Source organism: Sebastes fasciatus, chromosome 10 (genome assembly GCF_043250625.1).
Source record: "Sebastes fasciatus isolate fSebFas1 chromosome 10, fSebFas1.pri, whole genome shotgun sequence".
Taxonomy (NCBI): Eukaryota; Metazoa; Chordata; class Actinopteri; order Perciformes; family Sebastidae; genus Sebastes; species Sebastes fasciatus.
Genome location: NC_133804.1, coordinates 27,096,809 through 27,121,326, shown reverse-complemented (window position 1 = coordinate 27,121,326; position 24,518 = coordinate 27,096,809). Strand labels below are relative to the sequence as shown.

At 39.2% G+C, this 24,518-nt stretch overlaps 1 protein-coding gene across 4 annotated transcripts in view; it reads right to left on the bottom strand.

The window, feature by feature from the left end:
• The window catches only part of lingo2 (leucine rich repeat and Ig domain containing 2), a 247,894-nt gene extending 226,502 nt beyond the window's left edge, over positions 1-21,392 (bottom strand). For all 4 annotated transcript variants that reach the window (XM_074649223.1, XM_074649224.1, XM_074649221.1 and 1 more), the window contains exon 1: positions 20,668-21,392. The gene's annotated coding sequence lies outside the window, so the exon portion shown is untranslated. The remainder of the gene's footprint in view (positions 1-20,667) is intronic.
• Positions 21,393-24,518: the final 3,126 nt, after the last annotated feature.

Genomic DNA, 24,518 nt, shown 5'->3' with positions numbered 1-24,518 from the left:
GGTTTCATTTGTGTTTTATTGCTTAAATGTCCACACTAGTGACACACCTACACTTCCTCTGATACATTTATATAACATATAAGAAGAGTAAATGCAATGTTCTTCTAAGTATTTATGATATCTCTCCCATCAAGATAGACTCCACAAGCACTCAGCAGCTTCTTAATGTCAGACCATTTCTAAAGACAAGGAAATGGTTACATTAGCTGATTCATTTCTGGTAAATAACCACAGCTCAGATGACCAGCCAGAGGGAATAAACAAGCACTCTCTCTACCAATTCCATTTTAAATATTGCCCTTTCATCAACAAATCAAATTATCATCTTCCTGTACGTTTCTGTAATCAATGAAGGAAATGCTTTGGATAATTGGCTGCAGGGAATATTGCAGTCTGGTAGTACAAAGTCGTTTCCTGATTATATATGAAGTGAAATTATCAAGTGAACTGATATTTGTTTGTCTAATTATTAGGGGTGGGCTACAAAATCGATTCAACTGTGTATCCCAATTTCTTCCTTTTACGATTTTGAAATTGTTTTTGTTAATGCCAGAATCGATTTGCTTCATTTGAGTCTATGCGGAGGTAAAAGGAAATCACCGCTTTTATTGTTGTAGTATAACGTGACGTCATATCCGTTCCATATCCGACAACCAAAACAAACAGCAGCCGGCCGCAGCGAGCCAAAACAAGAAAGTAGAAAACGGCGGAGGTTCCACCTGGATACAACCTCCACCCTCACATTAAATCCAACGTGGTAAACACTACACATACAGTAAAGTATGGAAACACTTTGGGTTTCACACATTGCCAGGAAAAGCAGAGCTAGACATCATGGCTAAAGCTGAGAGCTAACTCCGTCATGGACATGACACGTTATCGCATTGCGGTAACCTGCGGTAAGCCTAATGAGTACAGTACACTATGTACTCGCCTTGTCTACCAAAACACACTTGCAAGGTAACTTCAATCAAAACCAATTCACTTATTGAGTTGCAAGTTTAATAAATATATAATTATTTTATTACTGCATTTTTGTAAGAGATTATTTTCATGTTACGCAGTACATTGATAACATTACAGTGAAGTCTTATCAATAAGCTTAAGACATATATTTTTTCTTTCTAAATCTAATTCCAGAAACAAAAAACTGCTTCCAAAGGTCAGAGCTAGCCAAATGTCACCACCTCCCACAGCGGCTGACAGATCAAAGTTCTTGCTTCAGAGGGTCAGACAGACAGTCTAATACAACCCACAAAGGAACTTTGGAGTCAGCCCGTGAAACCTAAGGGCAATCACTCAGTGCTCTACCTTCGGGCCTGCATACGAGAACTGCAACTTGACAGCAAGAACATCCTGTGCAGACCTCTGTCTTGGTATTTTCTTTGTGCATGTTCTCCCCACAGTGTAATGATATGCAATTCATATAATCTTCCATAGATGTGAATATGAGTGTGAAGGTGTTTGTGTTTGTTCTGCAACCGATTGATGATAAACCCTATAGGGAAAAGCTTAAGATCCTTATTTTCTTATAGGAATAAAGTATAGACACACTACTGTAAGTATCACTCAATATCAGTGTGATTACAACGTCTTTCTTGGGAGTCTGCTGGTAAAAGATAAACCCAGATGGAGGTTGAATGTTCATTTTCAAAGGCACAGAGACTATACCAGATATCAACCTCCAACCTTATTATGCTTCCCTATCCTCCTAAGAGACTTCCAACTCTACAAAAAGCGCAATCATCTGTAAAATATCTTCAAAGCCCAGGAAGAACCTGCAGCAGATTACTGTTTCATGCATCTCACTTAATGTAAAGGGAATCTCAAAGGCAACTTTAAAAGCAGAAAACAGCAGTAAGGGTTCAGGAGCAGACATGCAAATCCATACTGAGAAAAATATTTTGAATGTCTTTGTTCTGCTTCAACAATGCTCTGTATGCCTAATGTCACATGAATTCTTAAATGGAAAATCTTATCGCATGGGGGAAGATAAGAGACATGATTTAAAGTCATGCAGTCAAGTGGAATAAATGCAGTATATAGCACAGATGACAGCGGGGAGAAGAGTCAACATAAGCTCCCAAAACTACTTATGCACAATGCAGACTGCAGAAGGGGTAGACACGAAAATACAAACCATCTGCGCACAAACATGGAAATTACCATAAAAACTATATCAAGATATCAAGTAACAATATTCGGGTACCACTCTTTTAGTTTAAAAACAATACATATATTCATAAATATCAAATTTCAACAATTTTCAGTCTCCAACATGCTAACAGAACAGTATAACTACAGTTGTTCCAATACCAATATTGAAAATGCGTCTGATACTACTATCAGGTAGCGACGAGTATGCCCGTCTATGCACCAATATGAAACCATAATTTATTAAGCCAGAAAAAAATAAACTTGTTTAACCAGAAATACATTTTTCCCAGCCGCTCCAAAACAGTAGCCTTCACTGTGCTGTTGCCCTGGATGTATCGTGGCTGCCACTGGCAAATACTGTTTAGAGCAGTGAAGAAGAACTGATTGCAGGTAGTTTTTCGCATGACAATAGCAACAGTGCAGTGCTAGTGGAGAGTGTAACGGTAACTGTAGTCAGAGCGAGGAAAATGTCAGCAATTTGGCAATATTTCACAGTGGAAAATCCAACGATATGTATAGCATGTAAGGCTTCCGTTTCAAGGGGTGGCAGTAACCTAGTAGGGTGTGTGAATATTGCACTCTGCAGGACAAATTAGCACACAGGCTGTCCACTGAGGAGACAGCTAAGAGAATAAGGAATTGTTATTTATTCCTAGCTTCTTTTATTTATGTTCTTTCAAACTGACAAACTGAATAATAAAAGTCTCTGTATGTATTTGTTCATGTTTTACAAAGGGTTTAACGTGAGTCAGGCCATACGACAAAGATAGTTATCATATCAAGAAAGAACAAAGGGTATTGGAACATCTCTTAGTATAACAGCCTGTATTTTTTAAACAGAGTGTTATACAGTCAGGACTGTACACACAGATTTAGACAATATTCAATCAAGCTGTATAACTAAACCAGTGTTGTGCCCAGAGCAACAACCATAATCATAGTCACAAAATGCCAGAATTTGAAAAATAATCAAGCTAAGGTAATGACACTGGCCTAGATTAATGTTTTAAATATGGTAGAACATAAAGCTTGTGTTCTACACCCAAGGCCAAGCCCCGTCTCCCAGGTGTACTTCTTGCTAGCAGGCATATAATCTACTGTATGCTGCTCCTGCACAGACAGTGACCTACTTAAAATCTAATGAAAGTTCACCCCCCCTTCTCTTTCATCAAAGTAGTACACACAAGGTTACCTGAGCTCAGTGTCAACAAGGAGGAGTGAACATTTGCCAAAAAACAGATAAGTAAACTTGTGAAGCTTTGCATTTTAAAATGACTGTAACACTCATTAGTGACAGATTAGTGGCTTTCCATCATGCGTGATCAAGAAAACAGGCTGAAAACAAACTGACCCATTTTTGCCCATTTCTCAGCATGGCTCCCATTCAAAACTCATTTCTAGTTTGCTTGACTTGCGTGACCAGATGGCGAGTCAATTCATCACCTCTTAATAACGTGCACTCCACAGTTTCCATTTTAGGAGGAATAAAAGACAGTGACCTACTCATATAAAGTGGGTGGTGAGTGTGGATCACATGACACACTGCCAATACAACATGCTGACAGGTTGACTCCATTACTAAGGTGTTAACTCCTCTTAATCAGACAGCAGTGACAAGAGGAGATGCTTTCTGCCAACGACACAGACTTTTCTAATCACATGTTTGATGATGGGAGCCAGCCTCTTGATTATCAACTGATGATATGTGCCACATTTTCACTGACTGTTCAGATTGTTTCGTCAGTGGTTGATAGTGAGATGTAAATCGAGCGGATGCTAAACCAAAGTGAGAAAAAATATATTCTAAAACACAGTGTTTTTACATTGATATCCGATTTTCTGCTGATCCCTTTGCCATCATTTATCAAATGAAGAGGATGCATTTATTATATAGAGAGTTTTACTTTTTGGGGGTTACCTAAATGTAATAGTTGTAGATAAGTTTAGCTAAGTTTAAATTTCTGTCATGCCAAACATCTGGCCGATCCCCCGTGGCATTACAAGACGCCTTTATTTCACAAAACATGCATCTTCTGGTAACACATATAAAAAAACAAAAGAACTACAACATTATAAATACTTCTATCGTCTTTCAAATAACAATTTTGTAGAGGCATTTAAAATGAACTGTAAACTGAAAATAGCTGCTTTATATCAACAATGTATCCTGATAAAAGGGCTTTATTTCTCATCTCCGAGGCTAATTTAAAGGTTTCATATGTGATCAGCCAACTTAGTCTTTGTGCATCATCCATATTTATAAAACCAATATCTGTTTTTATGTCACTAAACAAAGCAGTGTGCAGTTCACAGTAGAAAGGGCAATGGAAAACAAAATGGAAGTATTTTTCCATATCAGTCAGACAACACATTGAACAAATGTTTATTGAATATTTCTGGAGTTGATGAAAGTGAGTTAAGTCTAAAAGGTGATCTGTCTTTACTCTTCCTAGACATAGCCTCTTTTTTAATATACGTAAGGGACATAAAACAATGGGTGAACAAAGGCCTTAGATATTTAAATGTCATCCTGGGAACAGGTGTAAATTCTGTCTGGATATATCTTATACCGAACAAAACTTTGAAACTGCTCAGATCACTGCACTTTTCAGTTCAGTTCAAAAAAATATATATACTGCCCGGTGTCAGCACAAGCTTGGTATGACACGTAGCAGGTGGTGGTTCTGTAAGCTAAAAAAAAAAAAACTTGAGTGTGACTAAGGGCTCTTGTAGCAGGTGGAGTCTGTCCAGTGCCACTACGAAGAACACTGGTCGATGATTGCAGAGTCATACAGCAACAGTTTGCTGATTAGTTACACAGTTTTAATCCCCCAAATATTGTCTGGAATGTAAATTAGACTGATGAAACCAAGATATGCACACTCGGGAGCTGCACATCAAAAGACGTCTCCTTAAGCAGATCCAGTCATTACCAGTGGTATGACATCTGAGTAGCTGAATAGGCATGGCACTAGCCGTGCTGAAGCATGACTTGTGTCCACCGTTTGATGCATATAGAGTGCAGACCTTTGATCTAATTTTAGTGTGTGCCTTGCCCTTCACACAAATACTCATTATCCGTGACACAGCCAGAGTGGTGGTACAGTGCCAATCGGATGTACCATCAATTCTTGCTGAAGGAGTGAAGATTTTGCAATGTAGGAAATGAAAAAAAATGGAAAAAAACAACTGAAAAATAGATTTTTTTCCTGGTGAAAATCTTGGGCTATGAGCCCAGCCATCTGGGATAGGGAGGAACAAACCCAGCAAGGGATATGAGGGGGAAAATAAATCTCTACTTCTGTGGTAAGAAGCTTGCTGTCACTTGTTGCTTGGACCACAAAGCTGCATATCAACTTCTTCAGCGTATTAATGACCTCAAACACCCTCTGGATCTTTTGGAAGTTAGATGCACAATCTACTTTTCTTTAACTCTGATCCAATTGCGATACAGTGGAAACTGCTTATAGTGATCACGTCTGTCCGGGTCAAATTGATCACTATGAGCGGATGATTATTATAACCGAATCTTTGTTGCTGTGCATCATTTCTCATGCAGATTACCATCTAATTGACATTTGTATATTTATTGCATGAATAAAAAGTAATGAAACGGACTGCTTCGATATTTACTGGCTCTTTTCCCTCAACGAGTGTGAGGCTTCGCCATTTTTGGCCGGCTCTGCAACGCGAGCGGTGCATGCAGATGAACGGCGCCCCTTTGCTCAGGCTCCATGCTTGCTCACCCGGTAGTGGCATGGAGGAAGACGGGCGCTGGTCTGCATGCGTGCCGCAGAGCATTACATAATCATGCATTATCAATCCACTCGACGAGGGCGCTTTATTTGTTTTTGCATTTAGAAATTACTTTCCTTTTCCCGTCACGATATCAATAGACAAACAGCATCAGCCTCAGTTATCCAGCCAGAAAGCAGACGGTCTGCAAGGCAAAGTATCAAGGGAGTAAAGTAGAAATCGAAACAAAAATTTGATTAACGTTAGTCTAATGTAGTTTTAAAATGTTTTTCCATATGTTTTCATGTATGAAAAGACCCAAAATGAACACTGCAAGCGGACTACTTCATTACTGTAAGCAAATTATTTAAACAGCGTTTGTATAGGAATTATTCTGTCCCAAACTTTTTGATCCATAAAAGTGGTCGATCACTGTAACCGTGATCACTATCAGCGGTTTCCACTGTACCTGAATTTGGATATCTGCTGATACCGATATACTTCCGATATCAGAGCCCTTTTTGCATACAATTTGCATGGCATTGTAATTTTGCATTCAATTTAAATGTATTCCAAAGCAATTTATTTGATAGGTTAAGTAGGTTTCAGATACAAACAGGTTTAGGAGTGCAAATTGCTATGTCAACTCCGTTGTTTTGAAAAACTTGAACAAATTAAATGCACAGCAATTATCAACTAGTAGATTTCTATACACGAAAAGTAATAAGAGAAGTGCAATGGCAAATTGACATTTCCTTCATAAGGTTTAAACACATTAAAAACTGTGTAATATAATCTTCACAGGTCTTTAGACCACTTTGGAAACATTGACAACAATGGGCTGAAAGACACTTTTGGTTCCTCCTTAACGAGGAATGTCTTGATGGAAACCCAGCTCATCTGAGTTGTACTCTAGTTCCTACTGATCGGTTAAGTGCTCTGACCTGCTATGCTATGGCTCTATCAGTTGCTTTTCAAATGATCAAGAGCTCTGTAATTTGTCCTTTTTCTCTGTCATATTGTATAAACACAGCAGATGCTTGTCTGCTGTCATGCATACAACTCCTTTCCCAGTATCCCTATGAGGAATAGGATGCTGCATCAAATCATTTTCTTTTCTCCTCTTTCTTTTTCTCCTCCTCTCTCTGTTTAACAGTTCACTATTACCATCCATCTGCTGTTTTCATGTCTCATCAAAGATTTTTCTTCCCCTCACCAACTTTAAATATTCACTTCGTGTTCTTTCAACAATAGCTTACAAACACTTGGAAATAATTGAGTCTCAGCGGGCTGACAAAAAAGGGAGCAGTGATCCTACGCAGTGGAAGTGATCAAATATGGCCTTGAGCCAACCGTCTTTGTAGATGGTCTTTGTATTGCCATTGATCTGGGGGTGGATACACCCAAGGAATACATTATTTATGCACTTTTTTTCCCCCTCCCGACTGTTGAAAGTAGTGAGTCACAAACAGTAATGGGATTAGATGGGTGTTGCACCGGAAGAGAGGAAACCAGGGTCGCTGAGTATATGGGCGACCCTGAGGACCAAAGGCAGAGGCCACAAAACAGTGTGGTAAAAGGCTTTCATCTTCTAACAGAACAGTAATTGTCGAGATAATGTACTCCTCAACCTCACTGTATACAAGGTGCCATGTCATCATTACTATGAGCACAGAAAGCCAATCCTATACCCCTGTAGTAAGCTGTTAGTCATTTATTTTTCTTCCCGCAGGGCAAATAAGTAACTGTGTGATCATCAGCTGCAATCTGCCTGAGTTTACCTCATGTTTATGTGGACGTGCTATTTTCCCATGTACCCATATAAATTACAAAAGATAAAACAATAAATGTGGTGATTTAGTTTTAGCATTTTCAGTGTCTCAGCTCATTAAGTTGCTAATTAGCTGAAAGAAGCTAAGCTGTCTCCCTCTCTTAAGTAACACAAACATGTTGAACAGGCTTCCGGATGCAGCCATGTACAATAATCCCATTGCTTTCTGTTGAGTGCTTTCAGAAATAATGCATCTTAACATGTTCATAGAATCTAAATTATTCATATTTCTGTCAAGTGTTTATGCATGTGTGCGTGTGGATGTGTGTGTGTGTGTGTGTGTGTGTGTGTGTGTGTGTGTGTGTGTGTGTGTGTGGGGTTTGTGTGGGTGTTTCTGGGATCCCTTTAGGGGACACATACGTCTTAAATAAATTGAACATTGTTATAACCCCACCACTATTTGATACAGTGTACTACATACTAACAATACAGTATATTGCTGAAATTAATAATACAATTGTATGTTGCTAGAAGAAAAATCATGTTTTTCAATATTTTAAATACAACATGAAACAATCTCACTGTCAACATAAGTGTACACGGTTCCAAGCAGGTTCCAAGCAGGTTTGCAATAGAGACTGTTAATTGAATACTTATCGCTATATTGTCTTCCCACAATTAACTGAACATGATTGACTGCGATATTAACATTTTAAATGATCTGCTCATAGAAAACTATGTTGCATAAATCAAGCCCTTCCTAAACTAACAGCTAGAGATGAACCGTCAATCAGCAGCCGATCGAAGACGGACGCTTTTCAGCAGTCTCATATATCAGATTTTTTGCCAGTCACACACACATGGGCAGCCGCCCCATGAAGGTTTTACATCAGCACACAGCGGCCCAGTCAGTAACGTCACATACACAACATGTCGTCGGCGTGGAAGTACTTCATTGTGAGGGAAGAAGACATAAAGCTGCAATTTGTCACAACTGTAAGTCCAAAATAAACCATGGAGGAACAACCTTAAAACATTTGTGAACAACCGACTTAATCAGAAACTTATTATATTGTAATTCATTCCCATGATGCTGCTCAGAGTAATCACAGTGACCGGCTCGTCTGCCGACAGCACGGAGCTAGAGAGATGGTGGTGCGTTCAAGGTCTACTCAGTAAAATGAGTATTAGGCGATGGTAAATTATAACGTTATCATGCTGCGTTCAATGTAATCTTGTACAATGCAGTTTTTGGCGAGTAACTTGAATAAATCCACTTGTTTGAAGGAGACGTTTTCACAGCAATATAAAATAAATAATAGACAGAATTATGACCTGTTTAACTTCCTAACATTAGCTCTAAGCAGCTTATTATGTAATAAGAATTATAATGCCAAGATTTATTTTAATCGAAGCAAATACTTTTTTACTTAAATAACAATACAATCATTTATTTCTTGAATTGTGTGTTTTTATGCAAATAACCACTATAGATGACAATAACAAAGTTATTAGTGACAATTAAAAAAATGTTGACGGTTGGAATATAGAACAACATGAAAGTGAAAGCAGCGCTCTGTTTATTTAAATGTGAATTTGCAATAAAAATATTGTATCCCTAAAATATATGAATAATCGTGATAATAATCGTGATTGTGATTAGCATTTTGGCCATAATCGTGCAGCCCTAGTAGAGACCTGGGCTGATTTTCCACTTCATGTGGTCACAGGTAAACTGGGTTACCTAAATGTTGTCATTCAGTGCCTCTTACTTACTGTAACTCCTACACTATCTCCTCTGTTAAATTGAAAACAGACAGGTTAAAACACATTCGGGTTGTTCAAGGACCATGAACTACTAAGATACAAAAAGCATATCCACACCAAAAGGTGTTTCTACATTTTCTCTTGCTCATTGATTAAATAGTCTATCAAAGGCAAAACTCAATGCTAAACAGCCTTTTTCCCCTTTTCTTGGCAGGGGCAGTATTGTTGCTAAGCATCCATTTCTGCATAGTTTTTGCATTGCACATCACATAGATCACCTCTAGATCAAGTAATAGGCCTACGTCCAGTACTTTGATGTCTGTACCGTGTCTGTCAGTCCCTCCTGTGATGACTTCAAACAACTGTTGCTGACAAACAACCAAATGATCTTCAGGAAAATTAATTGTTTTCACCAATAAATGTGAATGTTTTCATATACTAGCTAGTAGAATAACTTGTGTTACAAAAAAATGACATGTACAAAATCCTGTGGATCGTTATCTCAACATTATGCTTCATGCAACAGTGCCTTTTCTTTTGTTCAACAGCTAATCAAAGCACAGTCACACAGACAGAAAGAAACACGCTGTTTTTTTTCAGAGCCGATGCTTCATAAGCCCCCTGTCTCTATGTATCTGTATGGATGAGCTCCAGGCTGTGACCAGCAGACCCAGAGTTGGACAGCCTGACATCCCCTGAGGTGCCCCTGTTTCCCTCCTATTCATTCTTCCATCACAAGCAAAGCCCCAAGTGCTTGAGGATTTTACACTAATACATGCTCATTGATTTATAATTCACAGTGACCATGTCGGCATCCAAGGCTAGGAATTACACATGTTGACAATAGCAGTGGCGCTTGCATACTTGGAAGTAAAAGGTCAATGTTTAAATTTGGAGGTTTAATTCCCGGCTCATCAAAGACGAGTGGGCAATAAAGTCCCTGCAATATCTAATGTGGCAGCAGGCGAGCTCAATTTGCTCTACGTGTGTTGAGAGGACATGTACAATCTCTGTCATGCATTGCCAATATTATAAGGGTGGCAGGAGAGAGCTAGTTTCTGTGGTGCTGTCATCCACAATTTTATTCACAAAGGCATGTGATGTTGTTTATATCCCATGGCCTGCATCTTTGAACATGGGACATATAGACCCATTTGTGATGCAGCTGGCATGTGCCATTTAGTGGAGACCGTTATAAAGTGTGGCTCAGAGATACAGATATTTTTAGAATAAAAAAATACTAATTGGAATGGGTCTACTATCCATGGAGATAATAGGTCTTCCATCAGGGACTGACTACAGAGGAACACAGAATAATCATCATCTTCTTTATTATATACTCTCTCAATGCTGTTTGATATTGTTAAGCATCTGTGCCTTTTTAAACTTCATTTCACAATTTAAAATATAATCTCTACAGTAAAGTTTGTCACCTAAATCTCATATCTATTTTTGTTGTTTAGATACAATGGAAATCTAAATAGGCCTTTTGCTATCTGTAAATACATATACAACTCTTGTGGTGATATACAGAATTGCTTTCCTATTGTCAATAGCACGAAACAAATATCAGAGTGAAGTCAAGACTTCAGTCTGATGAATCACTTTGTAAACAAAGCCCAAAGTGGGCAGGAAGTGTTTTCATGCAGAATGTCATACTGCAATAACAGATTACAAATTTTACGTGAGAATTAAACATTCTGTTTGTCTGTCATTTCACACCAATTAGATGGGTGTTGAGATTTAGTCAAAAGAAGGATTGCTCTTTTCTTTCAGAAACTGGAACAGTAAATCTAGCAGCAACTAAGAGTATATTCACAACCACATAATGAAAAAAGCTTATTAATACCTGAATAATGTGGCAATCTGAATGGGCAAAAAAGGTAATAAAACCAAATGTATTGGTATTGTAATACAATATTAAACCAGCTATTATTAATACATAAGGGTTTACAGTGTCATATTTTAAGCGATGGGGTAGTAAGGCTAAAACCCTGCTACAGCCCATTTAATCACTAGTTAAGTCAAAAATAAAATAATGTCACATGATATATATATATTTTTGCATATTATTCATTTACAACTGACTTAAGGAGACGTTATGACAGCTTGACAAGTCGTTCAAATTGTATCAGTTTTTATTAGGAATGTCAAAGTAAACTCCACTGATTTCTTTAACGCATTAACACAATCAAACTTTTGGAGGTTGTAGCGGGCTCCGTTTTAAAGTTAGAGTAAAGATACTTATATCATATGAAACTAGAACACCTAAGGAATCCATACTAGCTTGTCGCGATGGAGGATAAATAATGCTCCAATCTTATATAAAATTTTGGCGAGGAAAAACTGTCATGGCCATTTTCAAAGGGGAAAATGGGTTCTATGGTTACCCACGAGTCTCCCCTTTACAGACATGCCCACTTTATGATAATCACATGCAGTTTTTGGTGAGTCATAGTCAAGTCAGCACACTGATACACTGACAGCTGTTGTTTTCTGTTGGGTTTGAGTTTGCCATGTTATGATTTGAGCATATTTTTTAAGCTAAATGCAGTACCTTTGAGGGTTTCTGGACAATATTTGTAATTTTTTTGTGTTGTTAATTGATTTCCAATAAACATATGTTTGCATAAAGCAAGCATATTTGCCTACTTCCATGTTGATAAGAGTATTAAATACATGGCAATAAAAAATTAAAAATGTGCAATTTAATCATGGACAATCATGCGATTAAATGCATAATTAAATATTCTCACAGCCTTAGTGTTTATCCTTTCAATCCCTTTTCTCTCCACCTACCCAATAGCTATCTATAAACCAGCAAACACATAGTCTCGCACACACACACAATAGCCCACATTTGCTCCAGACAAGCAACTGAATCATCAGACAACATCCCTGCGTAACCAAAAGGCGAACAAGACCGCAGCAGGCAGAAGATTACGTGCTGCCGTCAGAACCTCCATCGCCTCCCTGAAAGACTCCAAAATGTCTAGAGCTTCCACTTGACAGTCAAACCTCTGGTAACACGCTGAGCAGACTAAGAAGAGGAAAGGAGAGCGCTGCAGCGATAAAGAGAGCGGGAGAGAAGCTGGGAGAGGAGAAGGAGTTCTTATCTATTCAGTATGTTCCCCAGCCCAGGAGCAACGGCATGACATCGGCTCTAATGAGTCTCTCGCCCAACTGACAGCTATCTGAGATTATACGAATATAAAAAAGAAGCATGCAATAAATTAAAAGGGCAACACTGAATCACAGCCCCTCCTCCCAATTTATTGGCAGTTCATGCAACAGCCTGAAATAGAGCAGGAGGTGACTAAAGTGTATGGGAGTTCAGGAGCAATGCTGTTATGAAATTGGGTTGGTTGCACTTACTGGATAGCAGCCAAGTGTCACTATCTTAATAGAACGGTGCAGGTATAATATGAGCTTTTTGTGCCTATACAGGAATTAATCTCTAGTCATCCTGCCTGTCTTCTTTTACACCAATAGAATATTCAAGATTGAGATTTAGGCTCTGATACTCAATAAAAGGCAGGGCCATGAATTATAAAAATGATTAACTACTATATATACTATTACACCCATTATCTCCTTTTTGGATGCCCTCTATTTTCTTTAATCTTGTTTCACACTTTCAGATTCTTTCCACAAGGAACCTTTTCCCACCAGGAGATGAAAACTCATCCGCAAGAACCAGCACAACACTGTGTGAACCCATAACACCTGGGGAGACTTCATTCTCCCAAAACAACAACAACAGTCTTCGGCGCTTAGCGGGGTTTTAAGGTGTGTTGTTGGTGTTCTTACTCTTCCCCACAGACTCCTTAAACATAAGGAACTAACAAATATCCAAGCTGTACTTTGGTCTATACCAGCTGTAAGCCCAAAGGAGGCCAGGATCAGTGACCTGCACTAACAAGTGCAGGCCCAGTGTCCTGTTGAGAGCCTTTCATAGTCTGGCAGAAGCGGGGTTATGGGAGCTTGCCCAATGTAAGAGACACAAGTGCTTTTGGAGAGTCCATAGTCCCCTCAGAGGCAGACGAGGTATCCATGTTGCAATGAAAAGACTACACTCTGACATTGCTGGATCTACCTGTGAAGCATTAGTGGGGGGATACTGTAGAGTATAAATGACCTAACCTTTTCTGGGCACCGGCCCTGCAACTCACAGCTCAAGGATTCATTTTCAACTGCTGTCTGGCTAATATTTGAAAGATACTTTTCAATCATTTTGTTAACAACTGAGTGAAGTTTGGTCTTGTCAAAATCCATGCACATATTTCTGCCTTAATATGAATCTTGGATGAATTTTACACAAAAGTGCACATGCTGAATAAATCATTTCTCTAACATTGATATCCAACCCTTGATCTGCTCTGATAATGGATTGAGCTTTACAAAAACAATGCACACAACAAAATGTTGAATATGTAAGTAGCCCCTCACCTTGATTCCAGAGATACAGCCTTTCTGGTATGATATAAAGAGCAAAGCAGTCAATACTCTAAATATCCTGCTTTACAGCCGAAAACTGAGGGTGCAGAGAGAGGATGAGGGTGGCAAAGTCGCTGTGAGGACATCCCAAAGTGGCTGATGGAGGCAAAATATAAAAAGGATGGCTCCAACATTGGCCTCACTGAAAAAGAACCAGTATCAATCTTTCCTTGCTATTAGGATATAGGCAGGTTATTCTACTGTGTGAATATTTAATGATCCCTAATTCGTTTAAAAAAAAAAAAAAAACGGGACTGGTCAGTAATGGCACATAAGTGGTAGGGCTGTGTTTGCCTGTTTGTGGCTCAAATTACTTACTGGGTAGATGAATACTGGCTGAATTACATAGTATAAGAAAACATGCAAAGCACAAGGACACAGTGTCCCTACATGTTGTTAAGGGGCATTGTAAAACATTATGGCCAAGGATGTTACAGTCCCGTATGTGCTTCACAGCACTCCGCTGTTTAGACAAGAGACTACAAATGAACCGGATGTCAGCATATTTACATGTAGGCTGATGGTAATAAGCTATAGAGGCAAAATCTAACACTGGTAGAACAATATAACCTCCCACAACACAGGATTTGTTTTACCTGAAATAGACTTTTTGAGTTGCATGTGAAATTATTTTTCTATTTTTATAGTCAAACATCTCATGTGTGGAGTTTGCCCATGCTTTCATATCACTTTGGGGGTGGGGTTGGGTGGGAAGGCATTTTGTAACTACAAAAAACCTCTCTGATTCATTCTGGATACAGCATTTAAATACCTCAAGTGACAGATCATGCCTTTTGACTTTTTTATGCCGTTTCTTTAAGTAATCTTTAATAAAGTTTTTTTTTTTAAAAAGGTGAAAACCAAATCGAACATTTTATTCTGATTTATAACTGCTGAGATTTTCATAGAAATAACATTCTGTAATGTCTCCCATCATAATCAATAGAGTTACAGAATAGAGATACTGACACCAGTGTCGGAAATACGTCCGATACTGCTCAAAATCAGTATCGGCAAGTACGCCAGTCTATGCACTGATCCGATACAATACTTTATTAACTCAGAGAAAATTGACTTGTTTAACTAAAAATCAAATCTTCTTCGCCGCTCCAAAACAGTAGCCTTCACTGTGCTGTCGCCCTGGATGTATCATGGCTGCCACTGGCAACTACTGTTTTAGAGCAGCGAAGAAGAACTGAGTTCAGGTAGTTTGTCACTTGACGATAGTAAACAACAACAGTGCGGCGCTACTGAGTACAACGGTAGTCAAAGTGAGGAAAATATCAGCCGTTTGGCAATTTTGCACTGTGGAAAATCCGATGATATGTACAGCATGTAAGGCTTCCGCTTCAAGGGGCGGCAGTACCCCAAGTAGGATGTGTGAATATTGCACTCTGCAAGACAAATTAGCACACAAGCTGTCCACTGAGGAGACAGCTAAGAGAATACGGAATTGTTATTCTAGCTATCCCTAGCTTCATTTATTCATTTTCTTTGTATCTGACAAACTGCTTGTTCTCTGAACTATGTGCTTGCTCGGTTTAGGGGAAGACTTGTGTAAAGAAGTGTACTAAGGGAAGCAAAAGTTCAGATCAAGGTTATAAAATAAATTATCTTCATTTAAGCTGCGCACACTGCTCGAGGAAGTTTGATCTTTGTTTTGTTTTTTCCCAGGGGAATAGCCCAAAAAGACTTTTCTCTTTTTCCTCTTGTTCTATCTCAACTGCCATACGGAACAACATCCTCTGCCCCCTGTTTTCAGCCAGCTACGTCACCCCTGATCCCTACTAATGCCACTTGTCGACACACAGAGAAAGAGACTTTTCCAAAAGGTGGTGCGACACGCCCCCGGGCAGCTCGCCCAGGAAGGTCGAGCTGCAAAGTGACACAGACAGCAAGGTCACCGTCAATGGAAGCCGTTCGTAGATCAGTCCTCATGCCCCAGACAGTCTCTTCCTGGTTACTATATCCCACAAGGGCTACACTGCCACCAGCAGTCACTTTGCACATCACATCTTCAACAGACTTAAATCCTTTTGTGTTGCTTTTCCTCATCTCTTTTGCCAAGCATTTCTCTTTTGTACATAAAAGAAACTGTGGCTATGAGCTACTTCCTATGTTTTATCTCAGTTACCTTCAGTGACACGGTTAGCTAACTGCCTCCAATATGAAACACTTATGCCCTTATCGTCAAATATTTAATGATGAACAAATTTTGCTTAATACTCTTGCTCAATGCTTTTGTTCATGTCACTTTAATAAGATTATAGTGAGTGAAGTAGTCGTCATGTTTATCCAAAGGTTTTCTCCCAAATGTCTTTTTAGAAAAGAGCTGACTTTTTTTTGTGAGCTAATAAATTAGTTCCATTTAAAATAATCTTTATTTTTCTTTGAAGCATACTCTATTAAAACAGAATTATTCCCCCCTTCCTTTTAGCGGCAGTCGGCCACGATGAGTAAGCATTTTCCATAAATGACCCAGCTGTTGGAGCATATTGTGTTTCGCCTCATCAGGGATTCAAAGGGGGCTGACAACAGATCAGCCGCATCCGTTCACGGCTCGATCTCCAGTTGACCAGACCTCCATTTAAAATAAGGTCTCCTGTTTGTCTCAGACAGCTGGTGATATATATGCTACAAATGTGTGGCCCAAGATAGCTAGTATGAGTATGTTAATGTGTTGTGACAGAAACTATTATACATATATTAGCCTTTAAACTGGAAGTATGTAGTGAAGCCACATAGCTGCATGATATAAATGTGAGAAAGTACTATAATATTACCCAGAAACTAGTGGGAAATTAGTCCATGGACGTATTAGTTACCTTACAGATTAAGTTTAAATAAATAATAATATTAACGAGACAAAAGGCCAGTTTCATTTACATCTATGGGACGGTTTCATTGACCAAGTAAGAATCTGATATTTACAAAGTACATATTCCCAACTGTATCCAAAAGGTCAAAGAGGGAAAAAAAGAACTTAAATTTGAAACCCAGTGTTTCAGTCTGTGATCATTGATTTTGCTTCCATGTCCTTAATGGACAGGCTAAAAATACTCTGTTCTGCTTCTGGGTACAGGCCTTGTTTTTGACAGAGCTCTCTATACATCTGTCCTCTAACAACAGTAAGTGTTTAAGCTGTATTTTGAAAGACTGTGGTACAACATTCTTTAATGATATAAAATGTTATGTTGTGCTATTTCTAAGTAAATGATTTTCTTATATATTCTGGAGCACCTTACAAACTGAACCTGAAAGATGTTTAAAGCGCTTTTCAAAGATGCCACTGTATTGCAGCCGATCCTTGAACCTCTTGAACTAATTTAATTTAGTTTCAATCTCAGCTTCATTTTTCACAGCTTTAAAGGAATACTTCACCCACTATATGACCATTTGTATGTTAGTTACTCACCCCGTGTTACCTTGAAAACTGTTTTTCTCGCATGCCTCCACACTGAACGGAGAATCAAAAAAACGGGAGAAGTCGTGGGGTCGTGTTTAACAACAGCAAAACTGTATCAAAACATCTGTTTGCAAACTTTCACACAACTTCTGCATTATAATCCAAGTCTCATTTATCATGTTGAATGCTCAGTTCTTCCCAAAAGCATGCATCTTCGCCGGTATCTTACTATTTAAAATTATTCCGCATAAACATGCATCTTTGCTAAAACCTAACTATTTAAAATACTTCCGCATAAACAGTCTCACGCTGACGTAGGCGCGCTGCACGTCAGTGCAAGTCCAGAAAAGTGTCATCGTGGAGGCATGCCAGAAAACGTTTTCTTCACGAATCCAGGTGAGTAACTGACATATAAATGGTCATTTTGCGGGTGAAGTATTCCTTAAAAATGCATATCAAGTGTCAAATATGTTTGATTTCTTCGATTTCATGTGCAGATATGTCACATATTTCTCCTTTCAATAGATAGCAAATATGTTATATGTAATAGTTAAAAATATTTGCAAATCTTGACAAACTTAATACACTTAAAACTTAACCTAACCTCTACTTCAAGGATAAGGAAGTTGGGACTGCAGCAACAAACATTTTATCTTTCTGAAAAATTCAAATCAAGTTATCTGTTCTGTCTCATTTGTTTCAATAACAAAGATAATTTGATGCCTCAGTTACATTAAAGACATCTTAATTTAGTTTATATTCACCATTACAACAAACAATGCATGGATATCCAACAACAGATACCAGCACTTTCTTTTATTCCATATGCTATGTGACAATACGCCACTCCCTTAAACCTAACTACATGATGAGGTCTGACATATTTAGAAAGGCAATATCAATTAGTGATAGTCATGAAATATTCATATTAATGAATCCTTACTCGACAATGAGATGTCTCAGAGTAATACTGACGATACAAAAACCTGATATTAATATATTAGGCCTGATTTGCATCTTCTATATTTGATATTTTGCTGGTACCAAATCAAAAAGGCCCACAAATTATTTATTCTACTTGGAAGAAGGTGTGCGTCAGATTTCAGGTGCCTAGTGACGTGCATGCACACTGATTCAAACTCTGCTTCTGTGAGTAATAAATCAAAAGTCCAGCATTTTTGGCACCAATATTGTTTCCTCTGATTTCTGTCTGCCCCATGTGAACATGTTGTCAATGGCCCTGAATAATAACAAAATAGAAAAGGCCCCCCCCCACCACCTTTTTTTCCTTCCGTCCTGTGATTCAGTGGATGCATTATATCACTGAAAATGGAGGGCTTCATCTTTGACTCCTTTGCTAACATCAGAAATGGGAGAAAAACAGACCACATACTGTATATCCCCTTTAACACAGAGAAGGGGATTATACACACACAAGCAGACACTCACCTGAGCACACACACTATACCCTTAACACAATACCCTATTTGCTTACACACAGACACAGATGTATACAAGCACACACACACACACACACACACACCGTCTCGCACCAATGCACATAGAGTGCCTGAACCAAATCATTTACCAAATCCAAAGAGCTGAAAGAGGCAGACACAGCATTGCTAATTCAGGTTAAAGGAAATACAACGAAGAGCAAAGTCGGGCTTAGTGCTTTCCTTTAACCATGCTACTCCATATCAGAGGCAATGCGTCAGTCCTACCATGGTTAACACTCAATAAAACATCAAAAGGGATGAAGCACAGAGCTCTGGACAAATACGCACCCACGCAGATACCAGATACACTCAACAAACTCTCCTTCACTCTTACACACTCTCTTACACACGTATGTACACACTAATACGCATATCTGATGTATACATACTGTAGATGTATGCAGCTCATTAGATTAAATGAATACAGCAGGCAGAGCAGATGATACGTTTGCATCTCTTTCAAGGGGAAGCGATTACACACACTACGCCTCTTGAATGCTAAATGTGATTTCAATAGGAATATTTGTGCAAAGTAGCTTCTTGCAATCAAGCTGTATTTGCAAGGGAACAATTGGCGATTTGAAGCTACCTATAGTCAGTCAACGCCGGATGCACAGGAGCTGTCATCAACTTCCCATCAGGCTTCACTTCCCCCCAGTGGATGTTTTGCAAGAGGAGAGACACTTCTTTTGAAATTTTTATAACCAGAGGCAAAGGCATTTAATGGTCACTGCTTTGCATGTTACATGAGGAGGTGGCATTATAATCATCTGTCCAGACCGAAGTTCGGCTTTGACAGCTCAGACAGGCTATTTATTATTCAATTATTTTAAATATTTCAGGGGACCAACAGGATGCTCATGCAATCATAAATATTTCAACCGTTGTTTTACAAAAGGAGGTAGCCTTGCACTTGTCTGGTATTGATCAAGAGGGCAGCAGCAGATATATTCTACCCAAAAAACAACACTATCTTACACCTTTATCCTTCTGTCTCATAGTCTGCACACTGTCTCTTAAAATAGTCTTAATTTCCATCTAAAAAGGAACTTGGGAAACGATAGACATGAAAAAAAAAAGGATTGTATCATCACTTTCCCATTTGGAAGGAGAACAGAGAGATAAAGAGACATGGAAAGAGATGCATTGCAGGACCACAATCGCACCGACAAACTTACATATACATAGAAACTCAAGGTGAAGGTATAATGTAGGGCGTCTGAGATAGTGTAATACTGGACACAATCAGCTCTCTGTGAGCAGAGATAAAAGGGACACAGCAGCCCTTAAAATGCAGAGCGACTCTCACCATTATGAATAAAATGTAGCTACTGTATAAAAGTAATTCCCTGAGCTCACAGATACAAGCTGTTGCGAAGACGAGGACAAACAGCCACCGCAATTATGCCCCTTCCACTAGCAGCCTCCCCTGGTGATAACCGCTATGTAGCGAGGAAGCAAAGAGATGAATTGCTTTGCAGACAGGCATCTCCCCTCTCAGCAAACACACATGCATAAGTATGCAGATACACATAGATACATTTTTCTCTGCAGAGGGGAGTAGCCTTCCAATAGCCATCAAAAAAGCAATCATGGTGTCCGTAAGCCTTGGGACATGTTATTGTATTATTCAGACATTAATCCCAACTTTGCACTTTCTGTAAAACTGGCTAAATATAGTCTAGACTAAGACGCACGCACCTTTCCCATCTTCCTTTCTCTCTTTCTCACTTCACTGTATCATTTGTGCTGAGCTTTTCGGCTCCCTAATCTGCCCTTTTCTCAAAACCTGGAGGGTTCTATTAATATACAAGAGCCCGTGGATATGTTCTTACCTTGAAATACCATCCAGAACCCTATAGTCCACAAGATAAGCTGTCTGAAGCTCGGTGCTGCTCCACAATAAAGAAAAAAGGGCAAAAAATCCTCCAAGTCTCTCAGAATCAGAACCCAATTCGAAGCCTTTTCTGATTAGAACTTACTTTTTTTGAACAGGATGTCCTTCATTGATTTCGTACATAATCCGTTCCCATTTACTTCCCAGGTTCAGGAGATTTTCTTTTGGGTTGCTTCCCCCCCTGATATTCCACCTTGGCACAGTGAAATAATGATATGTATTCTACTGGAAAAAATGCGTGTGTGAGAGACTGAGCGAGAGAGAGAAAGAGGCACTGTAGGATGTCTTCTGGTGCGCACTACCAGCTCCACCGCAAGTGAATCCAGCCGGTATTCACAGCTCTCCTCCTGCCTTCAGGAATGAAATTCAGCATCCGCTGTTCATCCCCCACAACAAGGGGAGGGTGTCCCCCCCGGACGGAAACTTTCAGACACCTCTGCCAAAGCTATAAGAGGTGAAAGTAGATGCCACTGAGCCCTGATTATGTGCTATTTTCCTCGATATCCTCCCTCTTCAATGGATTTTTCCCCCTTTTCCTTCTCCAATTTGCCTGTTAGGTGGCTCTCTCCTCTCCAGAATCGGGTCTCACAGAATGGATGCTGAGAAAGCAGCGGAACGAGGCGAGCCGCTTGTTCTCCCGCTCTGTCTCTCTCTCTCTCTCTCTCTCTCGCCTTAGCCCTCCCTCGTACATGCCCCCTCCCTTCTTCTCACTGCACCTCCCCACCCTTTCGTTTTCTCTCTCCTCCTCTCCTTCCCTCCCATACACACACACACACACACACAGATATGCACATCTCTAGCTGTGGCTTTTCACAATTGCTGCTGTGCCATTGCCAGCCATGTCAGACAGAAAGGTCCACCGCCCATATTCCTCAGAGAAACAAATAATGCTATGATAAATATGTAAAAATTAAATAGATATGAAGAAAAGGAGCAGCAGAGCACTGAGCCAAGAGGCAATCTAATCTTCTTTCTTCATCCCTGTTACCTGATTACTAAATGTCTCCGGAGTTTACGCTGTTTTGCATCTCTTTTTGCCATAACTTTTGTGTTAAGTGGTTCAGCAGTTGATGCTGGCCAACTGTCTAGAGTGAGTGAAGAGGAAGACAAAAATAGCAAACAAGGGAGCAGCACACTGCATAGAAACAAGGACAATACATGTGCAGTAGCAGCCGTATAATTGTATAATTAGCCACCTAAACAAATTGCCAGAAATTCTGTTATCATCGTGTGTACATACACAGTGATTACTAGCCCAGAGGTATAGCCCAATAACAAACAATGTGAAGAATAATTAGAAACAAAATATAATTCTGAAACGTTTGTGGAAAAGCCTCCCACACATACAGTATCTCACCTCCCCACATGTATTTACTGAGAGACAATTCATGGCATACTCAAATTGTTATGTCCTAGGAGCTGCATGACAACAATGCATGCTGTTTTCACACACCTACTGTGAATAACCAACATTACTAAAGCCGGGCAATTATCTTGCTAAGCCTGGACTTCACGGTCCAAGTGAGGTTGTTTTCTATTTACTTCTATGATGTGTAACCCCCCCCCACGCGTTCGTCAATTAGGATGCCTCGCAGCATGTGCGCAATTTCACCTGTCAGTCATGTGTAACTGTAACAGGACACACGGAGTATGTTGATTACATAGTGCTTCTATTTTTTATCTTGATAAGAGGATGCCGACCTTGATATTATCAAGGCAAGATCGCATCTCATCAACACCTTGTCACCACGGCTCTGAGCCAAATGTTAAAGTGCCTTTGGCAGGGTCACTTGCCGACTGTATTCCATCCATCATGTGCGTCTACCCTGGGGAGGCATGTCAACAATGTCATCACGGTTTTACTAGAAAAAAAGTGGAGTTTTGGAATTAAACAAATCATCTCACACTAGGGTGTTGTCCAGGAAGTCCATTATTTAATTTCACCGTTTTGCCTTTCCTCAAAAACTACAGTCTAAAAGGGCAAAACACACCAGTGGCATATGATCTGCATTATCATTGTCATGCGTCACCATGTCAGAACTAGCCACTTGTTTTATTTCTAGGGCTGTCCTCGGCCAATTCGTAGTTGACTAACACTTATACAATTTTGTTGACTAATCGATTAGTTGATTTAATCGACAGATCCGTAAAACTGAATTTCTCCACACAAATCACACAAAAGCACCACTTTAAATCTCGTTTTTACAACAGATGTGTGCTTAAGTTCCTTGGAAATAAGTCATTCAGCATGAAAAAAGCATAAAAAATGAAGAATTAAAGAAATCGTAGTCGACTAAGACTAAAACAGCCAATTAATCAACAGAGCTCTGGACAAAAGCAGCATTTATCACATTTGCTCACAGAGTGGCACATCTCTGCTACTTGTCCTTGAGTACAGGTATCAATAATTATAAAATAAAATAAGAATAAAGGCACACTAATATTGATGCGACGCTTATTGATGTGGTCAATGTGTGATTGTACATACCCTTGGCTGCTCCAGTGGAAGTAATGGAAAGCTTAGATGACAGGGTGGTAGTTTACTAAGCTTCTCCTCTATTTAAAATGTATGCATATATGCAGTATGCCTGAAGCTAAATTAGCATTATTAATCCAATTATGAGTCAATACATCATCTGTATATGGCCTAGGATACGTTACAACTTTGACAATGTTTACTGTATCACGGTCTTTTGTAGTAAAACCTCTAAACCATCTATATCTGTACCAAAACAACACTTGACAGTACAATCCCTGGTAATATACATACAAAGACAGAGTAACTATTTCAATAATATAGACTGTGACAGTCATAAAGGCGCTACAAAACCTAATTTAAATATACTTTATTATTATTCCTATTATCAGACATACATATTAAACTAAAATATGTATATTAAAATGTAAGTCACTTAGTCAGGGTGGTAAAGAGGGAGGCATGGAGGTGATTTAAAATTAGATATTTATTTTAAGTCTTATTACATTATTCATTTTTTTTTATATTCTAACCACAGGGGACTTTCTTGTCATAGTTAATTTTCGTTCCAAGCAAACATGTTTCTATAATGAGTGTCCACGTGATTTGATCTGTTACTGGCTGACAGCTGATGGCTGAAATCAAATGGCATAGGTTATTGGCTACCCTGACATTTCACACCTGAAGTGTGATATAAGTGAAAATTATGTAAAAATTAAGTAGCATTGTCTGATGTCATGTCCACACGAATGCAGATAAATGTGAAAATGCTGCTTGTGTTTTGAATGTTTTCCATCCACATTTAAAAGTCACCAGAGCTGTTGAACTGCTCCCTCAGCTACTTGTGTCAAATTCACAAGTCAAAAAGCCTATTCCACTTTTAACTGGCAGGAAAAGATCTGCAAAAAAAAGGCCAGAAGTGTGAAGATAGCAGAAGAGCAAAATGGCTCCATATTAACTCCACTAGGGATGTCACGGTGAGGAAAATTTTCCCAACGGTTAATAAACTTGTGACAACACCGGTGTTACCGATTACACCGGACATTTTACAAGAAAAGACGGCGCTGGATATCTGTAGAGCTTACTCTGATCTTTACCATCGGATGGCTGTGTGTCAGGCCAGCTTTCGCTGCAAGGCTGCAAGTTTCCACCTGGAGCCGCTGCACCGTGCACACCGGCTGTGACCGCTCCGTCCTCCACACGGCGATTGATTCATTAACATTATGGTTCTCTTATAGCATTGGGTTTGAATCCAAAGTATTGCCAAATAGGCGCTTTTGCTTTTCGCTCTGACTCCAAATCCTCCGCCATCG